We start from the raw sequence: 24,053 nt of genomic DNA, 5'->3' as shown, positions 1-24,053 counted from the left end.
AAGTAAAGACAGGTAGTGGAATGTGGGAAGAATGACTGGAGAATGCAGTATTTTAGGTATAGAGATAGAAAAGTCATTCTTGAGGAGGCATTTCTATTTCAAAACCTGAAATATGCAAAGCAGTTAAGCATGTGGAGATTGAGGGAACTTGCTTCAAGCAGAGGGGACCCCGGGTGTGAAAAGCTAGGGGCAGAAACAGATTGACCATTTGATGAAGAGGAAGAAAACTAAGCAGTTTGGCTCCAGTGAAACAGGCTGTAAAGGGCAATGTAGGAAAAATAGTCAGGGCCAAATGGCACAGGGCTCTGTAGGTTCTGGTAAGATTTGACTCTATTGTAAAAGTCAGGAGAAACAATAGGAAGATTTTAGGCAGGAAAGCAAAATAATTTGATGATGAACCATGTGGACTAGAAAGCTGGCAGGGGACCATCTGGTTTGGTTTTAATAGGTGTATCACATCAGTCGTCCTAAATTCTCTTCCCCTTTATTTTGTTTTAACTTCATCCAGAGCTAAACAGGAGACTGTGGAAAGGCAATCTCTTTTGAAAAACATAATAGTTTAAAGGAATCTATTTCTTTTGGAGTATCGAAGACCATAAAATGTTTGAATTTTGGTAGGTTGCCCACAACAGAATGATTGCCAAAGGGATTTAAAAATGCATATCAGGAACAAAATGTTCCCTCATCCACATGACAGAGAGTAGAAAAAGTGCAATCTCCAACAGCACTCTTTTTTCTTTTTGAGTTAGTATTTTGTTTAATCAATAGAATTTGTACCGTTACTGAAAATGACATTTAATAACACATGTCTTCTCAGTTGTTAGTCAAGTAGTTTGTAATAAAAACTAAACAAGTGAGAAAAAGCTAAAGTTCTATTTCTATCTCTTTCAATTTTCTTCTCTTTCAATGATCTTTCAATAGGCGATAAATTCTCTTCTTTTGCAAGAAGTTCAAAAAGAAACAATTGATAGGGCAGTTATTTCACTTCATTTTGGAAGAAATGAAACAGATTAAACTGTTATTTATTACTGTCATACTCCTATTCCATAAAGCCCAAAATACTAATGGTAAAGATGATTTTGTAAACACTTTTCATATTTATAAATAATTAGGTAGTATTTTTAGGCTGTCATCAAATCAGTTAAATACCATTAGAAATAATGAAAATGCTTGTGGGATTCTTTACCTAAGCATAAAAGCATTTGGCTTTTGAAAGATATATTTGATATGGTTGCTTATGAAATCTGAAGAACAAATATCTCCAACTATTTTGAATGCTTTCAGAAAAATTGTGCTCATACATTTAATTTTTTTAGATTAATGGTTTTATTTATTTTTTGGTTTTATTATTTTATAAAAATTAGGTATGCTTATGATAAATATTTAAGAAATATACAAAGTGATCAGTGGAAGTCACTCAGTTGTGTCTACTCTTTGCGATCCCACAGACTATGCAGTCCATGGAATTCTCCAGGCCAGAATACTGGAGTGGGTAGGCTTTCTCTTCTCCAGCAGATATTCCCAACCCATGAATCGAACTGGGGTCTCCTGAATTGCAGGTGGATTCTTTACCAACTGAGCCCTAAGGGAAGCCCATACAAAGTGATAAGAATGATTTTTAAAAACCACTCTTCAATGGTGGCTCAGAGGTTAAAGTGTCTGCCCGCAAAGCGGGACACCCGGGTTCGATCCCTGGGTTGGGAAGATCCCCTGGAGAAAGAAATGGCAACCCCACTCCAGGATTCTTGCCTGGAGAATCCCATGGACAGAGAAGCCTGGCAGGCTACAGTCCATGGGGTTGCAAAGAGTCGGACACGACTGAGCGACTTCACTTCACTTCCACATATTATAACCTAGAAATAAAAATGGGTGATAATGTGATTTCACTCGGAAACTCTCTCACACTCAACCTATCTATATACCTACACCTATATATCTATACCAACATACAACCTGATATAATAAACCATATAAAATATATTTTAAGAAAAGCAGAATCATAAGTTATATTCTTTTCATTTTCCCTGAATTTAAGGAAAGAAAAGTTAAGAAAGGAATTGCTAAACTTCAAATGATTTTTTCCTTCTGAAAACAGTCAATAAACCCTAAAATATCCTTCTAAAGTCAACTGAAAGATTATGAAAAGCATAAAAGCTGGTGGCTCTTTTAACCTGCGCATTTCAATGAAACAATCAGTTGACCACCCTGCTAAAAAGATGAGAAAATGCCCCATTGAAGCCTCTTCTAATTTTCCTTTCCCACACTTCCTATTCTCTTTGACACTGATGTGTTTTAAATTTTACATTCTCCTGTGTAACCATCATACGGACAAGTTGTTTCCGTTTCGTTCCGTCGCTCAGTCGTGTCCGACTCTTTGCGACCCCGTGGACTGTAGCCTACCAGGCTTCTCCGTCCATGGGATTCTCCAGGCATGGGTTACCGTTTCCTTCTCCAGGGGATCTTCCCGACCCAGGGATTGAACCCGGGTCTCCCGCATTGGAGGCAGACGCTTTAACCTCTGAGCCACCAGGGAAGCCCGACAGTTGTTTAGTTTTGTACTAATCATGGGAAATAGATGGGGAAATAGTGGAAACAGTGTCAGACTTTATTTTTGGGGGCTCCAAAATCACTGCAGATGCTGATTGCAGCCAGGAAATTAAAAGACGCTTACTCTTTGGAAGGAAAGTTATGATCAACCTAGATAGCATATTAAAAAGCAGAGACATTACTTTGCCAACCAAGGTCTGTCTAGTCAAGGCTATGGTTTTTCCCGTGGTCATGTATGGATGTGAGAGTTGGACTGTGAAGAAAGCTGATCGCCAAAGAATTGATGCTTTTGAACTGTGGTGCTGGAGAAGACTCTTGAGAGTCCCTCGGACTGCAAGGAAGTCCAACCAGTCCATTCTAAAGGAGATCAGTCCTGGGTGTTCACTGGAAGGACTGATGCTGAAGCTGAAACTCCAATACTTTGGCCACCTCATGCGAAGACTTGACTCACTGGAAAAGAGTCTGATGCTAGGAGGGATTGAGGGTGGGAGGAGATGGGGACGACAGAGAATGAGATGGCTGGATGGCATCACCGACTCGATGGACATGAGTTTGGGTGAACTCCGGGAGTTGGTGATGGACAGGGAGGCCTGGTGTGCTGTGATACATGAGGTGGCAGAGAGTTGGACACGACTGAGCGACTGAACTGAACTGAACTGAATATAAAATATACTATGAATCCATTTTGCTATGGCTTCTCCATTTCAGAATTTTTTATTAGATTTATCTTTTATTTGGTTTTCTTTCACTGTCAGTTTTGTTTGTTTGCTTTCATGTTCCAAAGAACTACTCATGAGTGCTGCTTTCCCTGAGTTCTTGAAAGCTTCTGAGCCTTTTTCTGTCTTCTTCACAGTTGAAGAGACCTTAACTAAATTTACCAGTTGGTTGGCATTTGCTTCCATTAATCCATTTACTCAATCTTGTTAATTGAGTTTCTACTATGTGCCACATACTGAAGACACACTGAACAACAGTGCCCACAACACAGCCAAAACTTCTTTCTCTTATGAAGCTCACAATTCATTGTGACTAGCAAGACAGGCAAATGCATGAATTTTATACTTATAAGGGAAGAAAAGCAGGGTGACGGGATAAGGTCTGTGCCCCTTTGAGGATGATAATTAGGTAGTCCCTCCTTGGAGATGACATTTGAGTTGAAGTAGTAATGACAAAAGAACCAGTCATGTGGAATCAATTAGAAAGCATTCCAGGCAAAAGAAACAGAATAGAAAGTGTGTAGATTCTATGGTAAAAAGAAAGAAAAATGCTTTCTGAAGATCTTGAGGGATAATGAGACGGTTTTTTTTTTTTTTCCTAGAAAAAATGGCAGAGGCAGAGGTTATTGTTGGGAGATGATTCAGAAAGGTAGGGATCATGTAAGGTCTGATAGGACTACATAAGAGATTTGGGATTTTTCTAATTGCAATGGGAAGAGCATTTTCTACTCTAGACACTGTCCCCTTTGTCTATGCCTCATCCTGGCATTCTTTTTGAGGGTAAATATCTTACCTAATATTATTTCCTTCATCTATTCCTTTCAGGTTTCTGTCACCATTACTCTAAGATCTTATTGACAAAATTATCACTTATATGTGGAATCTTAAAAAGAAAAAAACAAACAAACATAGAGTGAAATGGACCTGGGGGCTGGGAGATACAGGGAAATGTTGCTCAAAGAGCACAAGCTTGTATTCTGAAGATGTATAAGTTCTGTGGATCTAATGCACAACATTGTGACTATAGTTAGGAATATGGCACATTATATTAACATAATGAAAGTTGCTAAGAGACCACACTTAAATGTCCTCATCACAATACAAAAACATAATTATGTGATGTAATGGAAATGTTCACTAATGCTATGTGGAGTAAGAAATGGCAACCAACTTCAGTACTCTTGCTGGAAAATTCTATGGACAGAGGAGCCTGGCAGGCTACAGTCTGTGGGGCCGCAAAGTGTTGGACATGACCGAGCACACATACATACAGTCATTGAGATGCACGTGGATTAAATCAACATCTTGGACACCTTAAATTTTTCCAATGGTTCATGTCAATTATATCTTAAAAAAAGGAAAAAAGAAAAGAAACTTTGCAGCCATCTTATGAAGACAAAACAAAGTTAGAAATGGCAGTTAGATTGCTTCATCTAAATGGGCATTTTTCTGCTCTTAGATTTGTTGATCTTTCAGTAGCATTTGATTAATCAACCACTTCCTCTTTTTTTTTCCATTGGCGTGTATGACATGTATTTCATAGTTTTCCTTTGATCTTACTGAGCACTCATTAATTTTCTTCTTTGTGTGATCTTGCACATTCTCATGATTTTGATATCATGTGCTGGAGAAGACTCTTGAGAGTCCCTTGGACTGCAAGGAGATCCAACCAGTCCATTCTAAAGGAGATCAATCCTGGTTGTTCATTGGAAGGACTGATGCTAAAGCTGAAACTCCAATACTTTGGCCACCTCATGCGAAGAGTTGACTCACTGGAAAAGAGTCTGATGCTGGGAAGGACTGGGGGTGGGAGGAGATGGGGAAGACGGAGAATGAGATGGCTGGGTAGCATCACCGACTCGATGGACATGAGTTTGAGTGAACTCTGGGAGTTGGTGATGGACAGGGAGGATTGGCGTGCTGTGATTCATGGGGTCGCAAAGAGTTGGACACGACTGAGTGACTGAACTGAACTGAAAACATCTCCCAAATCTCATTGTCCTGGTCTACCCCAGAACTCCAGTTTCATGTATCAACTGCCCGCTTGACATCTCTTGGATATTTTAATATGGATCTTGAGGGTAATGTGGGCACAATCAAACTCATGTTAGCCAACTCAAATTGATCTCACAGACTTCCCTCAGTAAAGGTACACTTATCCACTCAATTCCTCAAATAAAATATCTCAGAATTCTTGAATATTCCATTCTTCAGCAAATACTGTTGTTTTAAATCTAAAATACACCTCCAGTAAGAACAATTCCCTCCAAGATGACCAGCCTCAATTTTATTTTTATGTACAGCTAAACCATATTATGGAAAAGGAAATGGCAACCCATACCAGTGTTCTTGCCTGGAGAATCCCAGGGACAGGGGAGCCTGGTGGCTGCCGTCTATGGGGTCGCACAGAGTCAGACATGAATGAAGCGACTTAGCAGCAGCAGCAGCAGCAGCAAACCATATCAAAAAGAAGAGATGTTACTTTGCCAACAAAGGTATGTTTAGTCAAGGCTGTGGTTTTTCCAGTGGTCATGTATGGATGTGAGAGTTGGACTGTGAAGAAAGCTGATCACTGAAGAACTGATGTTTTTGAACTGTGGTGTTGGAGAAGACTCTTGAGAGTCCCTTGGACTGTAAGGAGATCCAACCAGTCCATCCTAGAGGAGATCAGTCCTGGTTGTTCATTGGAAGGACTGATGCTAAAGCTGAAACTCCAATACTTTGGCCACCTCATGTGAAGAGTTGACTCATTGGAAAAGACCCTGATGCTGGGAGGGATTGGGGGCAGGAGGAGAAGGGGACAACAGAAAATGAGATGGCTGGATGGCATCACCAACTCAATGGACATGAGTTTGAGTGAACTCTGGGAGTTGGTGATGGACAGGGAGGCCTGGTGTGCTGTGATTCATGGGGTTGCAAAGAGTCGGACACGACTGAGCAACTGAACTGAACTGAACTGAAACCCATAGGAATTCTATGAGTTTAAACAATTCTTGGAGCAAGAATAAAAGTTGGGAAATAAATGTTAGTTCCTGCAGCCATTTAGAATTGCATTTGGTTACTTGTCACAGCCAACTACAGCACTTCAACAGTTTAGGGGTTCATTCTCTTGTGGGCAAATATGTCCAAAAGAAGGCTCTCCTGAAACCATTAATGTGCCAGGATTCCTGTGACTGCCTTGCTGTTATTTATGTTTCACCTTTCAGGGTGCAAGATGGCTACTAGAACTCTACCCATCTTGTTCATTTTCAGGAAGAATTTAGGGGAAGAGGAATGGGGAAAAAAGCACTTCTAGTTGAGTAAATTTCTTTGAAATCTCTTTAAAGACTTCAGGAGCCTTACTGAGTGACTTTTGCTTTGCTATTATCAATCACATCTAACTGCAATGAGGTTCACCAGCACCTTGACGAAAAATATGTTTGTGCCACTAAAGAAGGTAAGAGGTGTTAAGGTAAGATATTGGTTAAACTGATAGTGGTCCCTTGCCATAGTTTATTTCCTTTCTCTTTTCACAAAGCATGTCTTTCCCTCCATTTAATAGCTAAAATCAATCTTCTAGGAGAAACATTTTAAAACGAAAAATATTACTTCAAAATTTAAAAATCACTTGTAGGTGTTTCAAATCCATTTGTTTGCTCACTAATGTTATAATATCATAAAATGTTAATTCTGAGGGAACATTAAAACTGACCATATTAATGTGAGCTTTTCAAAGTATGGTGAAGATCAGTGCCAGTTCATGGTCAATTAATCACTGTATTTTGTCAGTTAAATATAAAAACTAAGAGCAATTATTCAGATACTTTTATAGAAATTTGATTGATATGCCTGATCCGTTAACAATTTTTATAAGTGACATAATTTGGTATTCTTCATTTCTCTAACTCATCTACTTTTATTGTCTTTTCCCAGATTATTAGTTTATGACATACAGGGTATTTAAACAAGGATACTGGAGTGGGTTGCCATTTCCTTCTCCAGGGGATCTTCCCAACCCAGGGATCGAACCCGGATCTCCCACATTGCAGGCAAACACTCTATCGTCTGAGCCACCAGGGAAGCCCAGAAATAAACATATTAACAGATAGTCTCTCCTTTCAGTTTTATTATATATTTATTTATGGCTGTAGTGGGTCTTCATTGCTGTGCACAGACTTTTCTTTAGTTGCAGCGAGTGGGGGCTCCTCTCTAGATGGGGTGTACAGGCTTCTCATTGCAGTGGCTTCTCTTTTTGTGAGAATGGACTCTAGGGCATGCAGGCTTCAGCAGTGTTATGATGGCCCAGGAGTGTGTGGGCTCTAAAGCACAGTCTCAGTAGCTGTGGTGCCTGGGCCTAGTTTCTCTGCAGCATGTGGTCTCTTCCCAGACCAGGGATTGAACCAGTGCTCCCTGCATTGGCAGGTGGACTCTTCACCACTGAACCAACACAGGACATCACCTTTCAGTTTTTAGACAAGAGAAGTAAAGTTTAAAGGGCTGAGAGATAATCCTGGAATTACTATTCAGTCACTCACCTGGAATCAGACATCTTGGAATGTGAAGTCAAGTGGGCCTTAGAGAGCATCACGATGAACAAAGCTAGTGGAGGTGATGGAATTCCAATTGAGCTATTTCAAATCCTGAAAGAGGATGCTGTGAAAGTGCTGCACTCAATATGCCAGCAAATTTAGAAAACTCAGCAATGGCCACAGGACTGGAAAAGGTCAGTCTTCATTCCAATCCCAAAGAAAGGCAATGCCAAAGAATGCTCAAACTACCGCACAGTTGCACTCATCTCACATGCTAGTAAAGTCATGCTCAAAATTCTCCAAGCTAGACTTCAGCAATATGTGAATCGTGAACTTCCAGATGTTCAAGCAGGTTTTAGAAAGGGCAGAGGAACCAGAGATCAAATTGTCAACATCCGCTGGATCATGGAGAAAGCAAGAGAGTTCCAGAAAAACATTTATTTCTGCTTCATTGACTATGCCAAGGCCTTTGACTGTGTGTATCACAATAAACTGTGGAACATTCTGAAAGAGATGGGAATCCCAGACCACCTGACCTGCCTCTTGAGAAACCTGTATGCAGGTCAGGAAGCAACAGTCAGAACTGGACATGGAACAACAGACTGGTTCCAAATAGGAAAAGGAGTGCGTCAAGGTTGTATATTGTCACCCTGCTTATTTAACTTATATGCAGAGTACCTCATGAGGAACGCTGGGCTGGAAGAAGCACAGGCTGGAATCAAGATTGCTGGGAGAAATATCAGTAACCTCAGATATGCAGATGACACCACCCTTACGTCAGAAAGTGAAGAGGAACTCAAAGGCTTCTTGATGAAAGTGAAAGAAGAGAGTGAAAAGGTTGGCTTGAAGCTCAACATTCAGAAAACAAAGATCATGGCATCTGGTCCCATCACTTCATGGGAAATAGATGGGGAAACAGTGGAAACAGTGTCAGACTTTATTGCTTTGGGTTCCAAAATCACTGCAGATGCTGATTGCAGCCATGAAATTAAAAGACGCTTGCTCCTTGGAAGGAAAGTTATGACCAACCTAGATAGCATATTAAAAAGCAGAGACATTACTTTGCCACCAAAGTCCGTCTAGTCAGGGTATGGTTTTTCCCGTGGTCATGTATGGATGTGAGAGTTGGACTGTGAAGAAAGCTGAACGCCAAAGAATTGATGCTTTTGAACTGTGGTGCTGGAGAAGACTCTTGAGAGTCCCTTGGACTGCAAGGAGATCCAACCAGTCCATTCTAAAGGACATCAATCCTCAGTGTTCATTGGAAGGACCGATGCTAAAGTTGAAACTGCAATACTTTGGCCACCTCATGCGAAGAGTTGACTCACTGGAAAAGACTGATGCTGTGAGGGATTGGGGGCAGTAGGAGAAGGGAACGACAGAGAATGAGATGGCTGGATGGCATCACCAACTCGATGGACATGAGTTTGAGTGAGCTCCGGGTGTTGGTGATGGACAGGGAGGCCTGGCGTGCTGTGATTCATGGGGTCGCAAAGAATTGGACATGACTGAGCTCCTGGAATGAACTGAACTGAACTGAATCCAAAATCACTCTGGATGGTAACTGCAACTGAGAAAATAAAAGATACTTGCTCCTTGGAAGAAAAACTGACAAAACTAGACAGCATATTAAAAAGCAGAGACATCCCTTTGCCAGCAAAGATACATATATTCAAAGCTATGGTTTTTCCAATGCTGCTGCTGCTAAGTCACTTCAGTCGTGTCCAACTCTGTGTGACCCCATAGACGGCAGCCCACCAGACTCCCCTGTCCCTGGGATTCTCCAGGCAAGAACACTGGAGTGGGTTGCCATTTTCTTCTCCAGTGCATGTAAGTGAAACATGAAAGTGAAGTCCCTTGGTCGTGTCCAACTCTTCGCGACCCCATGGACTGCAGCCCACCAGGCTCTTCCATCCATGGGATTTTCCAGGCAAGAGTACTGAAGTGGGTTGCTATTGCCTTCTCCAGATGATTTTTCCAATAGTCATATACAAATGTGGGAGTTGGACCATAAGGAAGGTTGAGCACCAAAGAATTGATGTTTTTGAATTGTGGCACTGGAGAAGACTCTTGAGAGTCCCTTGGACAGCTAGGAGATCAAGTCAGTCACTCCTAAAGGAAATCAACCCTGAGTATTCACTGGAAGGACTGATGCTGAATCTGAAGCTGAAGCACCAGTACTTTGGCCACATGATGCAAAGAGCAACTCATTGGGAAAAATCTTGTTGCTATGAAAAACTAATGGTGAGAGGAGAAGGGGGACAACAGAAGAGGAGATGTTTGGATGACATCACTAAGTCAATGGAGATGAGCTTGAGCAAACTCCAGGAGATGGTTAAGGACAGGGAAGCCTGGTGTGCTGCAGTTCATAGGGTGGCAAAGAGTTGGACGTGACTTAGAGACTGAGCAACAAAAATCATAAAACAGATTTTTACTATACTATTATCACTATTTAATAATGATGTTAAGCTATAAACTCAAAATTCTCACCAGTAACCTCAATATCTAAGCACTGCAATTTGGTGGCTTGGCAAAAATTCATCACACTGTAATTCATTATTTACTAAATCAGTGTAGTGGAAAGGTGTAACCTAATGGCTTCTGGAAAGCCTGGGTCCTAGAATTGATATTCTAGGCTGGAGGTAGAGAGACTTGAACTAGGTAATTTTGCTCCAAAATCTTTGCACAAAAATTAGAATAACCTATAAATTAAAAAATATGCAGTTAATTTGTTTCAAAATAATATAAAACTATGAGGGAAAAATTTACTCTTATTCACTATCTTCTTACATTTCCACTGAAATCAATTGCTTATGTGGACATAGCAAGTCTTCAAAAAGCAGAGTAGTAACCAGAACCAATCTTTAAAGGATTTACAGCATGGTTATAAGTCAAGAACAGCTTTACTGTCTTAGGTTGAAAATCTGATGTGAAAGGAATAGACAAAGCAAATTATGTATCATTCTCTAATTTGCTTTAAATTATTTTATAAACCCAGCCATATTTTTAATTCTTCTGTTTCTTGCCTTCTAGTGCTTCCAAATTGGTAGCAGGTTGAGACTACACATATTATTTATAACAAAAATTTCTGCTCAAACTTGGGATTGTTTGTGCTCGAAGTAAATATACAGCATAACAGCCCCTTCCACCTGCTTTTTAATTTGTTACACAATGTTTACTTGTCAACAGAAGCCCTAACACCCTTGACAAGTATGAGAAATATGTTTCTCAGAAATTATAAAGGAAGTATCAGGCAGCCCAGTCATGCTCCGAGCAGTCTGCTCAGAAAAACACAGAAACCAGGGAACAGCAAGTAGGAAGCCAGACTAGGCTCAGAGCAGGAGTATGAGGAATAACAGATACAATCCACTTGTTTCTTTACATGCTTAGAATCACAGTAGACTCTCAGCATATGTCTGTTCAAGGAATTATAATATAAAACGTCAAGGACAGGACTTGGCCATAGGTGGTGGACCAGATAGAACCTAAGAGAAAGTAATTTTACTTATTGCACTACAAATTCACTGAGGTCAAAAACAATATAAATTCATTTTTTTACATGCATTGTACCTACCACAAATTACAATCAGTGTATGTAATGAATGATTCAACGTTCGGTGGTAACTTCAATAAAAGTAGATACAGAGAAATACTAGAGTCAAGGTAATATTGAGGTGAATTTATAAACAAAATGGAAGGAAGGACATGGTTCTAATTTCAGCACATGAGAGCATAAGAAGAAATGGAAAGTAAGGATACCAGGAAAAGATAGAGACAGAGGTAAGGAGAGGCAAATAGAGGGGTCTGCAGGTCAGAGGGTATCAGTGTTCACGTTTGTTAAAGGGAACAATGAAGGCAGAGGAGAGACTGAAAACATAAGTGGTATGGGGTAACTGACAGGGTAAGGCTCACAAATTTACAAAACTTCCTGTTTTCTTCTCAAATTAGAACGAAGAGAATAGTAATTACAAAGATAGTAAAACAACTTGAAAATGAATTATCCAATACTATATGAAGATATAATTAAGATGTAAAGCTTCCAATTTATTGACTACTTGATATTGTTCAAACAGAAAATTTGACAATAAGAAAAAGGAGTGAAATGTTATATCTGAAGAGAAATGCATATTTGTGGCAAGTTAAACCAACCAATAATCAAGTCAAACCAACCAAGTTAACCAATAGCAAATTAAACCAATCAATAACCTAACAATAATCAAGTCATCCTTCCTAAATTTTCCAGTCAAACTCTTTGAAATCACAGACAACAATTTTCAGTTAGGTTATAGGAATACATTTTATGCAAGTGTATCTTTAAGAGTGCCATTAAACTCAATCATATTCATTAGAGTTTTCTAGCATTCTTAATGAGCCAAGGAAGAGTGGCTGAATTAGGCATTTTTTGTCTGATGGAATCTTTTAAGGGTGGAGGTAGGTATACTTTTAAATGATTTACTTCAGTTATAAATAGGGGTTCTCAGTGTCAATCAAGGCTGCTTGAGCACTGCAGAGTTCCTCATTTTATCTCATCTGGTTTTCTTTGACTACTTATTAATGCTTGAAAAGGTCTGCTGCTGCTGCTGCTACTAAGTCACTTCAGTCGTGTCCGACTCTGTGTGACCCCCTAGACGGAAGCCCACCAGGCTGCCCCGTCCCTGGGATTCTCCAGGCAAGAACACTGGAGTGGGTTGCCATTTCCTCCTCCAATGTGTGAAAGTGAAAAGTGAAAGTGAAGTCGCTCCGTTGTGTCTGACCCTTAGCGACTCTCAAGAGTCTTCTCCAGCACAGAATCTGGAAAATATAAGTGTGCCTGCTGGGATTGACCTGGCTATTTGGAAGACAAGAAGAAGTGACTTTTTTGGTATAGGACATTTTGTCCTTTTTCAGACTCTAGTTTACCTGTGGGTTATTTAGAATGAGCAGCTCAGTTTGGAGATTAGGTGTTAAGTACATACTGCCCTCTAAGGAGATAACAAGAGATGGAAAAGTTCACTAGAGTTCACTAAGACTCACTGTGATCCATAGAGAATTATCTCAGGTTTAATGAAAATAAGGGTCTACTGAAGTTCCAAAGGACATTAATTTATGAAAAATGATTTTCAACTTTATGGACAATCACAGTTCAGCTTGCCCAGCTGACACTTTTCTAACTGATGACTTTTCTATATAAGGAAGAGTTCATTTACATTTCTTTCCCAAATGCCTGACAACTTCAATTATATCAGAATTGAAGCATTTGAAGTTCATTGTGTTCATGTATTATGTGTGAATCTGTGAAGCCCCTCATTATGAAAAGTAACTTCATTCAAGGTTTGAGGATAAAGATGATGGGAAGAAAGAAATAGATTGGAACCCTATATTTTTAACTCTAGCCAATATAGTTCTTCTGTTAAAAAGAAGAATGGAAATGGCAGTTAAAAGTACACAGTGAAAGACTTTAAAAGATATTCCTTCCTGACTCAAAAATGAAATCAAGTGAAATGAACACTTGTTGTTGAAGGAAAATACTATACATAGCAGATATTTGGTAAATATTGGTAAATATTCAGTAAATAATTTTTCATGGCAAATATATTTAAGCTCTTGCAGCAAATAATATTTGTAGACCTCTCATATACTATGATCTTATTTTTAGAATATAGTACGATTTTAATATTAACCATGTGGTAATTTTTAAAAAGCTTTTGGAATAATTTAGTGAATGCAAATAACTTAATATTATGTTTTGGGAGGTGATTGTTTTGAAGTATGAATTAGGTTTTTAAAAATTTGGATAAATTGTTATAGTACAACACAAACAATGTTTGCAAGAAGTATAACTCACTTTTGAAAAGAAGAGAGGTCACTGATATTTTGCTTTTTAAAGCTTTATGATAATCTTTATTTGAATCTCAGAGGCTATAACCACTATGTAATTCAATAACAAAAGAATACAGGAAAAATGTTAAACTAGTAACTGAATTCATACACAATATTTTACATTCTCCACAAACTCCAGTAATCTTCAATGCCAAGTTCCAGAAATGTTAATGTGAATGTGGTACAAGTATGACTATTTCTGGGGATAAGACTTTACCTTTATTGAAAATAAAGTCCCTGTAACCGCATTCTTACTTTTCCTGTATGGGGTCACTGCTTTTTTTAATGGTCTTTTTTTTTTGGCCACATTTCGAGGCATGTGGGATCTTAGTTCCCTTCCCAGGGCTTGATCCCCACGCCACTCCATTGGAAACACAGAGTCTTAACCACTGGACCACCAACGAAGTCTCAAGGCCTCTGCTTTCTAAATTGCTATTCAGCCCCTACTGCTGTTCTCACAGATGATTCTGTAAAATACATATGGAACTCTTAAAGAATTTGAGGGTTCCATGTGTTAGGTGAAGTGGAGTTTGGAAAAGCTGCGACAGTTTTGGGAAACTCACACTGGGCAGTGTTTGAGGCACAACCAGTGGGCCTGAAGGCTGCCAGCTCACCATCTCCTAAGGGTGTTTCTTCCTAAAACCTGAATAGATTCCCTTCAGTTTATTGCTTAAAATTCCACCAATCCATTTGAGTTATACATATAAATACTTTGGGGAAATGTACAGAGTATTAGGGAAATTAGCTCAATCAGATTGACTTTTTGCTAGAAGCTGAAGCCAGATTCCACTCAGGGACTGGGAGTTGTGGCGTGACTCTACAGGGTTCCCTCAGCAAGAAGCCATGGAGCAGCAGGAGGGAACATTCTAAAGGCTCTGCAGAAAAGAAGGGGCATGGGGACCAACAGGAAGCTTAAAAGGGCTTCATTCTGAGGCTGGAAAATCAGTGGCAGAAGCAGAAGTCCAGGTGTCAAGGTTTAGGGAAGAACAGAAACTGGAGGCAGGTAGGGCGTGAGTGGGGCTTCCCAGGTGGGACTAGTGGTAAAGAACCTGCCTATAAATGCAGGAGACCTAAGAGTGAAAGTGAAAGTCTCTCAGTTGTGTCCGATTCTTTGAGACCCTTCTCCAGGCCAGAATACTGGAAGGGGTAGCCCTTCCCTTCTCCAGGTGATCTTCCCAACCTAGGGATCGAGCCCAAGTCTCCTGCATTGCAGGCGGATTGTTTACCAACTGAGCCACAGGGGGAGCCCAAGAATACTGGACTGGGTGGCCTATCCTTTCTCCAGGGGATCTACCTGAGCCAGGAATCGAACTGGGATTTTCTGCATTGCAAGCGGATTCTTTACCAACTATCAGGGCAACCCATGGGTTTAATCCCTGGGTCTGGAAGATCCCCTGGATTAGGGCATGGCAACCCACTACAGTATTCTTGCCTGGACAATCTCACTGACAGAGGAGCATGGTGGGCTGCAGTTCATAAGAGAGCAAATAGACACAACTGAAGCATCTTATCAGGCATGCATGCAGGGCATGAGTGACATCCAGGGTAGAGAAAGAAAATAAATTTCAAAGGAACTGAAAGGGGTTTTAAAATTTTCCTCTATACTCCTAAATTACTCATTCTTGGCTCTCAGATATTACACACATTATATTAATAGTCTCACTATGTTTCAGCTGTTTTAATGTGAAAAAGAAAAAAGTCCTTTACCGAGGAGAATGGGAATCTAATCATTATTGTATGTGCATTTTAAATTCTCCAAACCAAACTCTTTTTAGAGTTCCCATCAGAAAATGCCCGAGAATGGCATATAATTGGTACTTCATGATCTACCCTTATTTTAAGATAAATCTGCACTCTCTCATTTCCATAAATCAGATAAAATGATTGTAGTTCTGGAAACATGTAGGGAAATCTCATGTCTTTGTGATCTGCTCAAATCCTCCAACCCCTACTTTCACTCCCACCCATCCCTTCAACCCAACTTTGGTTGAATATCCTAGACTAGGTGATTGGGAAACAGTGTCTCATTTTTTAAGAGACAGCAGCTCATTTTTCAGTCTTTTATGAGTCCCCCAACACCATTTGGCTATTCTCTCCATCACACGCCTACGTATCCTGTTTCTTCCCTTGTCGTATCTGAAATATTTCTTTGCTCTTCTCTGTATTCCCTTTCCCTGTTTTCATATTTTTTCCCCCTGAAAAAGTGAAAAGTGCAAGTGTTAGTTGCTCAGTCCTGTCTGACTCTTAGTGACCCCATGAACTGTAGCCCACTGGGCTCCTCTGTCCATGGAATTCTCCAGGTAAGAATACTGGCATGGGTAGCCATTCCCTTCTCCAGGGGATCTTTTCCAGCCCAGGGATTGAAACTGGCTCTCCTGCATTGCAGGCAGATTCTTTACCATCTGAGCCACCAGAGGGTAAATTCCTTAGCGTAAACAATTGTATATTTGTTTTGCAATCTTAGGAACAATCAAAATAGATTCTTCCTCGCAAATAGGAGAATGAGTGAATGCATGTGTAGATCCTTCAGTGAAAGAAGCAGCAGGCCTGCAATTCCCCTTTGGGGTATAACCCATTCATCACTGGAGCTGCCTACCTACCAGGAAATACTCAGAACTATGTCTTTGGTTCCCATGTTGGTTTCCTTTTCTCAGAGACCAAGGTAATCCTAAACCCCCAAATGTGAAGATTGTAGGCAGTCTAAGGGGAAAAAGTACAGATTCCCTGATAGCTCAGTTGGCAAAGAATCTACCTGCAAGGCTAGAGACCCAGGTTCAATTCCTGGCTCAGGAAGATCCGCTAGAGACAGGATAGGCTACCCATTCCAATATTCTTGGGCTTCCCTTGTGGCTCAGCTGGTAAAGAATCTGCCTGCAATGGGGGGGAGCCCTGGGTTCAGTCCCTGGGTTGGGAAGATCTCCTGGAGAAGGGGAAGGCTACCCACTCCAATATTCTGGCCTGAAGAATTCCTTGGACTGTATAGTCCATGGGGTCACAAAGAGTCAGACACGACTGAGAGCAACTTTCACTTTTCAAGGGGAAAAATTAGATCTTATTTTTGAATTCCTATGATGATTGAAGAAATTCTCCCTTCCATATAAACACGGCCTGACAAAAAACAGTAAGACAATGCTCACTCTGGGTACATGACTGCGTATGTAGCTAGCAAAGAAAGGGGAGAGATCCCAAGCTGGAAGTGATGGTTGGAAATAAAAGATGATGTAGTTCCAATAAAACAATCTACAAAACTGCTAGAGAATTTGAAACAAAGTAAAAATAAAAACTTTCTTCTGGATTGCTATTAGCCATATCCGATTCTCTAGATGATTTGAAACTTCCAATGAAAAGCAATGCAGAACTTATGCGGTGTACTCCTTCTCTTCAGAATTGTTGTTTTGCAGAATTAAAGGAGAATTTTGACTTTGACTACGTTCCTGGAGGCCATGCCTAATCTAATTTATTCCCAGTAGAGCTGAACAAGGAAGAGTTGGTGGAGTTTGCTGGCCAGGTCTGTCACCACAATACTTTCTTCAGAACATTTTGCCATCTGGAAAATGCATGATTCAGCTTCACTGGCACAAGTACATCATATGCAGGAAACAGAAGAACAATGACATTAACTGAACAAGCTTCAAAATAAATATGGACTACTTGAATAGGAATGCTAACAGTTTGCTGAAAAGTAAATAGGTCTAAATGGCTTTCTTTTGATGTTCTGTACTATCCTTTTCAGTTCAGTTCAGTTCAGTTGCTCAGTTGTGTCCGACTCTTTGCGACCCCGTGGACTTTACCACACCAGGCCTGCCTGTCCATCACCAACTCCGGAGTTTACTCAAACTCATGTCCATTGGGTCAGTGATGCCATCCAATCATCTCATCCTTTCTCATCCCCTTCTCCTCCTGCCTTCAATCTTTCCCAGCATCAGGGTCTTTTCAAATGAGTCAGTTCTTCGCATCAGGTGGCCACAGTATTGGAGTTTCAGCTTCAGCATCAGTCCTTTCAATGAATATTCAGGACTGATTTCCTTTAGGATGGACTGGTTGGATCTCCTTGCAGTCCAAGAGATCTCAAAAATCTTCTCCAACACCACAGTTCAAAAGCATCAATTCTTTGGTGCTCACCTTTCTTTATAGTCCAACTCTCACATCCATAAATGACTACTGGAAAAATCATAGCTTTGACTAGATAGACTTTGTTGGCAAAGTAATGTCTCTATTTTTTAATATGCTGTCTAGATTGGTCATAACTTTTCTTCCAAGGAGTAAGCATCTTTTAATTTCATGGCTGCAACCAGCATCTGCAGTGATTTTGGAGCTCTCCCAAAAATAAAGTCAGCCACTGTTTCCCTATTTATTTGCCATGTAGTGATGGGACCAGATGCCATGATCTTCGTTTTCTGAATGTTGAACTTTAAGCCAACTTTTCCACTCTCCTCTTTCACTTTCATCAAGAGGCTCTTTAGTTCCTCTTCACTTTCTGCCATAAGGGTGGTGTCATCTGCATATCTGAGGTTATTGATATTTCTCCCAGGAATCTTGATTCTAGCTTGTGCTTCATCCAGCCCAGTGTTTCTCAGGATGTACTCTGCATATAAGTTAAATAAGCAGAGGGACAATATACAGCCTTGACGTACTCCTTTTCCTATTCAGAACCAGTCTCTTTTTCCATGTCCAGTTCTAATTGTGACCTGCATACAGATTTCTCAAGAGGCAGGTCAGGTGAGCTGATATCCCCATCTCTTTCAGAATTTTCCACAGTTTATTGCGATCCACCCAAAGGCATTGGCATAGTCAATAAACAGAAGTAGATGTTTTTCTGAACTCTCTTACTTTTTTGATGATCTAGTGGATGTTAGTTTTTTGATCTCTGGTTCCTTTGCCTTTTCTAAAACCAGCTTGAATATCTGGAAGTTCACGGTTCATGTACTGTTGAAGCCCAACTTGGAGAATTTTGAGCATTACTAGCATGTGAGATGAGTACAATTGTGCAGTATTTTGAGCATTCTTTGGCATTTCCTTTCCTTGGGATTGGAAAGAAAACTGATCTTTTCCAGTCCTGTGGCCACTGCTGAGTTTTCCAAATTTGCTGGCATATTGAGGGCAGCACTTTGACAACAACATCTTTCAGGATTTGAAATAGTTCAACTGGAATTCCATCACTTCCACTAGCTTTGTTTGTAGTGATGCTTCCTAAGGCCCACTTGACTTCACATTCCAGGATGTCTGGCTCTAGTTGAGTGATCACACCATCATGATTATCTAAGTCATGAAGATCTTTTTTGTACAGTTATGTGTATTCTTGACACCTCTTCTTAATATCTTCTGCTTCTGTTAGTTCCCATTTCTGTCCTTTATTGAGCCCATATTTGCATGAAATGTTCCTTTGGTATCTCTAATTTTCTTGAGATCTCTAGTCTTTCCCATTCTATTGTTTTCCTCTATCTCATTGCCCTGATCACTGAGGAAGGCTTTCTTATCTCTCCTGGTTATTCTTTGGAACTCTGCATTCAGAAGGGTATATCTTTCCTTTTCTCCTTGCCTTTCACTTCTCTTCTTTTCATAGCTATTTTTAAGGCCTCCTCAGACACCCATTTTGGTTTTTACATTTCTGTTTCTTGGCAATGGTCTTGATCCCAGCCTCCTGTACAATGTCACGAACCTCTATCTATAATGCTTCAGGCACTCTATCAGATCTAATCCCTTGAATCTATTTCTCAGTTCCACTGTATAATTTAAGGGATTTAATTTAGGTCATACCTGAATGGTCTAGTGGTTTTCCCTACTTTCTTCAAATTAAGTCTGAAATTGGCAATAAGGAGTTCACGATCTGAGTCAAAGTCAGCTCCTGGTCTTGTTTTTGCTGACTGTATAGAGCTTCTCCATCTTTGGCTGCAAAGAATAAACTCAATCTGATTTCAGTGTTGACCATCTGGTGATGTCCGTGTTCTGACAAAACGTGTTCCAGTGGAGAAAGGAATGGCAAACCACTTCAGTTTTCTTGCCTTGAGAGCCCCATGAACAGTATGAAAAGGCAAAAAGATAGGACACTGAAAGAAGAACTCCCCAGGTTGGTAGGTGCCCAATATGCTACTGGAGATCAGTTAAGAAATAACTCCAGACAGAATGAAGAGATGGAGCCAAAGCAAAAACAATACCCAACTGTGAATATGACTGGGGATGGAAGTAAATTCTGATGCTGTAAAGAACAGTATTGCATAGGAACATGGAATGTTAGGTCCATGAATCAGGGCAAATTTAAGTGGTCAACAGAAGATGGCAAGAGTGAACATTGACATTTTAGGAGTTAGCAAACTAATGGGTGAATGGATTGGAATGGGTGAATTTAACTCAGATGACCCTTTTATCTACCACTGTGGGCAAGAATCCCTTAGAAGAAATGGAGTAGCCATTATAGTCAAGAAAAAGGTCTGAAATGCAGTACTTGGATGCAATCTCAGAAATGACAGAATGATCTCTGTTCATTTCCAAGGCAAAGCAGAGGAGAATTTACTTGTTTGTCAATGTAAGGAGTATAGAGAAAAACAATGAGCAAGTGTACAATGCAAGAGAACATATCCAGAGGGAGGGAGCCCTGAATAAAGGAATTCTAGAATTAGAAGATTAATTTTTTTCCATAAAGAATTTTACCCATAAGAATTCTGCCACAAGCAGCTGAAAAACAGTAATAATAAGTTCAATATTAGTGTTGAGAGTGAAAGGCTTAACTTGCATGGTGTTGGAACATTCAGCTTTAGAAGTACCAATGATAGCCTCGAAAGTTGATCACTATCACATGTAGAACTAAAGTTGCATTCAGATGACACCTCCAACAATTGGTTTTCACATTCATTTTGCACAAGTCTTTTATTTTTTTATTGGAGGCTTACTTTACAATATTATATTGGTTGGTTTTGCCATACATTGACATGAATCTGCCCCAGGTGTACATGGGTTCCCCTTCTTGAACACCCTTCCCACCTCCCTCCTCCCCATATCCTCCCTCTGGGTCATCCCCGTGCACCAGTCCCGAACATCCTGTATCATGCGTTGAACCTGGACTGGTGATTCATTTCACATATGGTAATATACATGTTTCAATGCCATTCTCCCAAATCATCCCACCCTCACCCTCTCCCACAGAGTCCCAAAGACTGTTCTATACACCTGTGTCTCTTTTGCTGTCTCGTATACAGGGTTAAGGTTACCATCTTTCTAAATTCCATATATATGCATTAGTATACTGTACTGGTTTTCTTTCTGTCTTACTTCACTCTGTATAATAGGCTCCAGTTTCATCCACCTAATTAGAACTGATTCAAATATATTCTTTTTAATGGCTGAGTAATACTCCATTGTGTATACGTACCAAAGGTTTCTTATCCATTTGTCTGCAGATGGACATCTAGGTTGCTTCCATGTCCTTGCTATTATAAACAGTGCTGCAATGAACATTGGAGTACATGTGTTTCTTTCAACTCTTGTTTCCTCGGTGTGTATGCCCAGGAGTGTGATTGCTGGATCATATGGCAGTTCTATTTCTAGTTTTTTGAGGAATCTCCACATTGTTCTCCATAGTGGCTGTACTAGTTTGCGTTCCCACCAACAGTGTAAGAGGGTTCCCTTCTCTCCACACCCTCTCCAGCATTTATTGCATGTAGACTTTTGGATAGCAGCCATTCTGACTGGTGTGAAATGGTATCTCATTGTGGTTTTGATTTGCATTTCTCTGATTATGAGGGATGTTGCGCATTTTTTCATGTGTTTGTTAGCCATCTGTATGTCTTCTTTTGGGAAATGTCTGTTTAGTTCTTTGGCCCATTTTTTGATTGGGTCATTTATTTTTCTGGAATTGAGCTGCAGGAGCTGCTTGTATATTTTGGAGATTAATCCTTTATCAGTTGCTTCATTTGCTATTATTTTCTCCCATTCTGAAGGCTGTCTTTTCACCTTGCTTATAGTTTCCTTTGCTGTGCAGAAGCTTTTGATTTTAATTAGGTCCCATTTGTTTAGTTTTGCTTTTATTTCCAATATTCTGGGAGGTGGGTCATAGAGGATCCTGCTGTGATTTATGTCGGAGCGTGTTTTGCCTATATTCTCCTCTAGGAGTTTTATAGTTTCTGGTCTTACATTTAGATCTTTAATCCATTTTGAGTTTATTTTTGTGTATGGTGTTAGGAAGTGTTCTAGTTTCATTCTTTTACAAGTGGCTGACCAGTTTTCCCAGCACCACTTGTCAAAGAGACTGTCTTTTCTCCATTTTATATTCTTGCCTCCTTTGTTAGAGATAAGGTGTCCATAGGTGCATGGATTTATCTCTGGGCTTTCTATTTTGTTCCATTGATCTATATTTCTGTCTTTATGCCAGTACCATACTGTCTTGATGACTGTGGCTTTGTAGTAGAGCCTGAAGAAGAATGGAACTGGGGGAATCATCCTGCCGGACTGCAGGCTCTACTACAAAGCCACAAGTCTTTTAACCTCTCCATAAATGCACCAAGTATCAGACACCTGTTCCCAAATATAAACAAACTTCATCAGGTACAAGTGCATTTCTCCCAGCTGATATTCATTGTCATCATAATCTCATCATCATTGATAAGAATATTTATTTATTTATTGAGGAGTGTCAACATTTCATCAATTCTAATATGCACAATCTATTTCATATTTTAATATCTCTGGTGTCAGAATGTGCTTTTCAATCAATGTTGTCTTAAAATTGTTATCAGTCAAATGATAAATATAGCATAGTTGTTTTACTTTACATATTTGGAAATATTAAGAAAGGTTCATCATGAAAATCTGTACAATGAGTTTCATGATCTTGAATTGACACTTTGGGTACAATGATGAAGTCTTTTAGGAAATGTTATAGATCATGAACCATGATCATGAAGACAGTGAAAAAAATATTTTGTGGACAAATATCAAACTCAATGAGTTTAATTCTAAATTCAAAATGATTTTAATACTTTAACAAAGCTATCTTATTTGTATTAACTTTTTCATTTATGTAAAAAGTGATACATATGATATAACTAATGTATTAGATCACATAATTATTGAGACCAAGATGTTCCAAGATCTGCAGTCAGTAAGTTGAACATCCAGAATAGTGGATATATATTTCGAGTCTGAGCTCTAGTATTAAGATTTAAGAACCAAGGGAACTAACGATATAAGTTCTATTCTGAAAGCCAGTAGCAGGCTCAATACCCAAGAAGTGCTATTTGTTCAGTTTGAATCCTGGAAAGTTGGAAAACAAAAACGTTTCAGCTCAGAAAGAATCTTGCTGTGATTTATGTCAAAGAGCAAGATTCTCTCTGACCCACATCCTACAGTGATGGATATAAAAACAAAAGTAAACAAATGGGACCTAACTAAACTTAAAAGTTATTGCACAGCAAAGGGAACTGTAAGCAAGGTGAAAAGACAACCCTCACAAGCAGCTCATGCAGCTCAATACCAGAAAAACAAACAATCTAATCAAAAAGTGGGCAGAAGACCTATACAGACATTTCTCCAAAGACATACAGAGGGCTAATCAAGACATGAAAAGGGGCTCAACATCACTCATTATTTGCACGCATGCTAAGTTGTTTCAGTCGTGTCTGACTCTGTGCGACCCTATGGACAGCAGCCCACCAGGCTCCTCTGTCCACAGGATTCTCTAGGCAAGAATACTGGAGTGGGTTGCTATTTCCTTCTCCAAAAAATAATATCTAAATATGTATAAAAAAATAGTCACTCAGTTGTGTCTGACTCTTTGTGATCCAATGGACTGTACTCACCAGGCTCATCAGTCCATGGAATTCTCCAGGCAAGAATACTGGAGTGGATTGCCATTTTCTTCTCCATTATTAGAGAAATGCAAATCAAAACTACAATGAGGTGTTACCTTACACTAGAATGACTATCATCAAAAATTCTACAAACAATAAATGCTGGAGAGGGTATGGAGAAAAGGGAATCCTCTTGCACTGTTAGTCAGAATGTAAATTGAAACAGCCACTATGGAGAAAAGTACGGAGATTCCTTAAAAAGCTAGGAATAAAGCTACCATATGACTCAACAATTCCACTACTGGGCATATACCCTGAGGAAATCATAATTTAAAAAGACATATGTTCCCCAATGTTCATTGCAGCACTATTTACAATAGCTAGGACATGGAAGCAAACTAGATGTCCACCAACAAATGAATGGATAAAGAAAATTTGGTACATATATACACTGGACTATTACTCAGCTATGAAAAGGAACACATTTGACTCAGTTCTAACGAGGTAGATGAACCTAGAGCTTATTATATGGAGTGAAGTAAGTCAGAAAGAAAAACAAATATCATATATTAATGCATGTATATGGAATCTGGAAAGATGATACTGATGAACCTATCTACAGGGCAGCAAAGGAGACATAG

This window comes from Moschus berezovskii, chromosome 10 (genome assembly GCF_049115385.1).
Source record: "Moschus berezovskii isolate FMDL1 chromosome 10, NW_MosBer_1.0, whole genome shotgun sequence".
Lineage (NCBI taxonomy): Eukaryota > Metazoa > Chordata > Mammalia > Artiodactyla > Moschidae > Moschus > Moschus berezovskii.
This window is presented reverse-complemented; position numbering follows the sequence as displayed.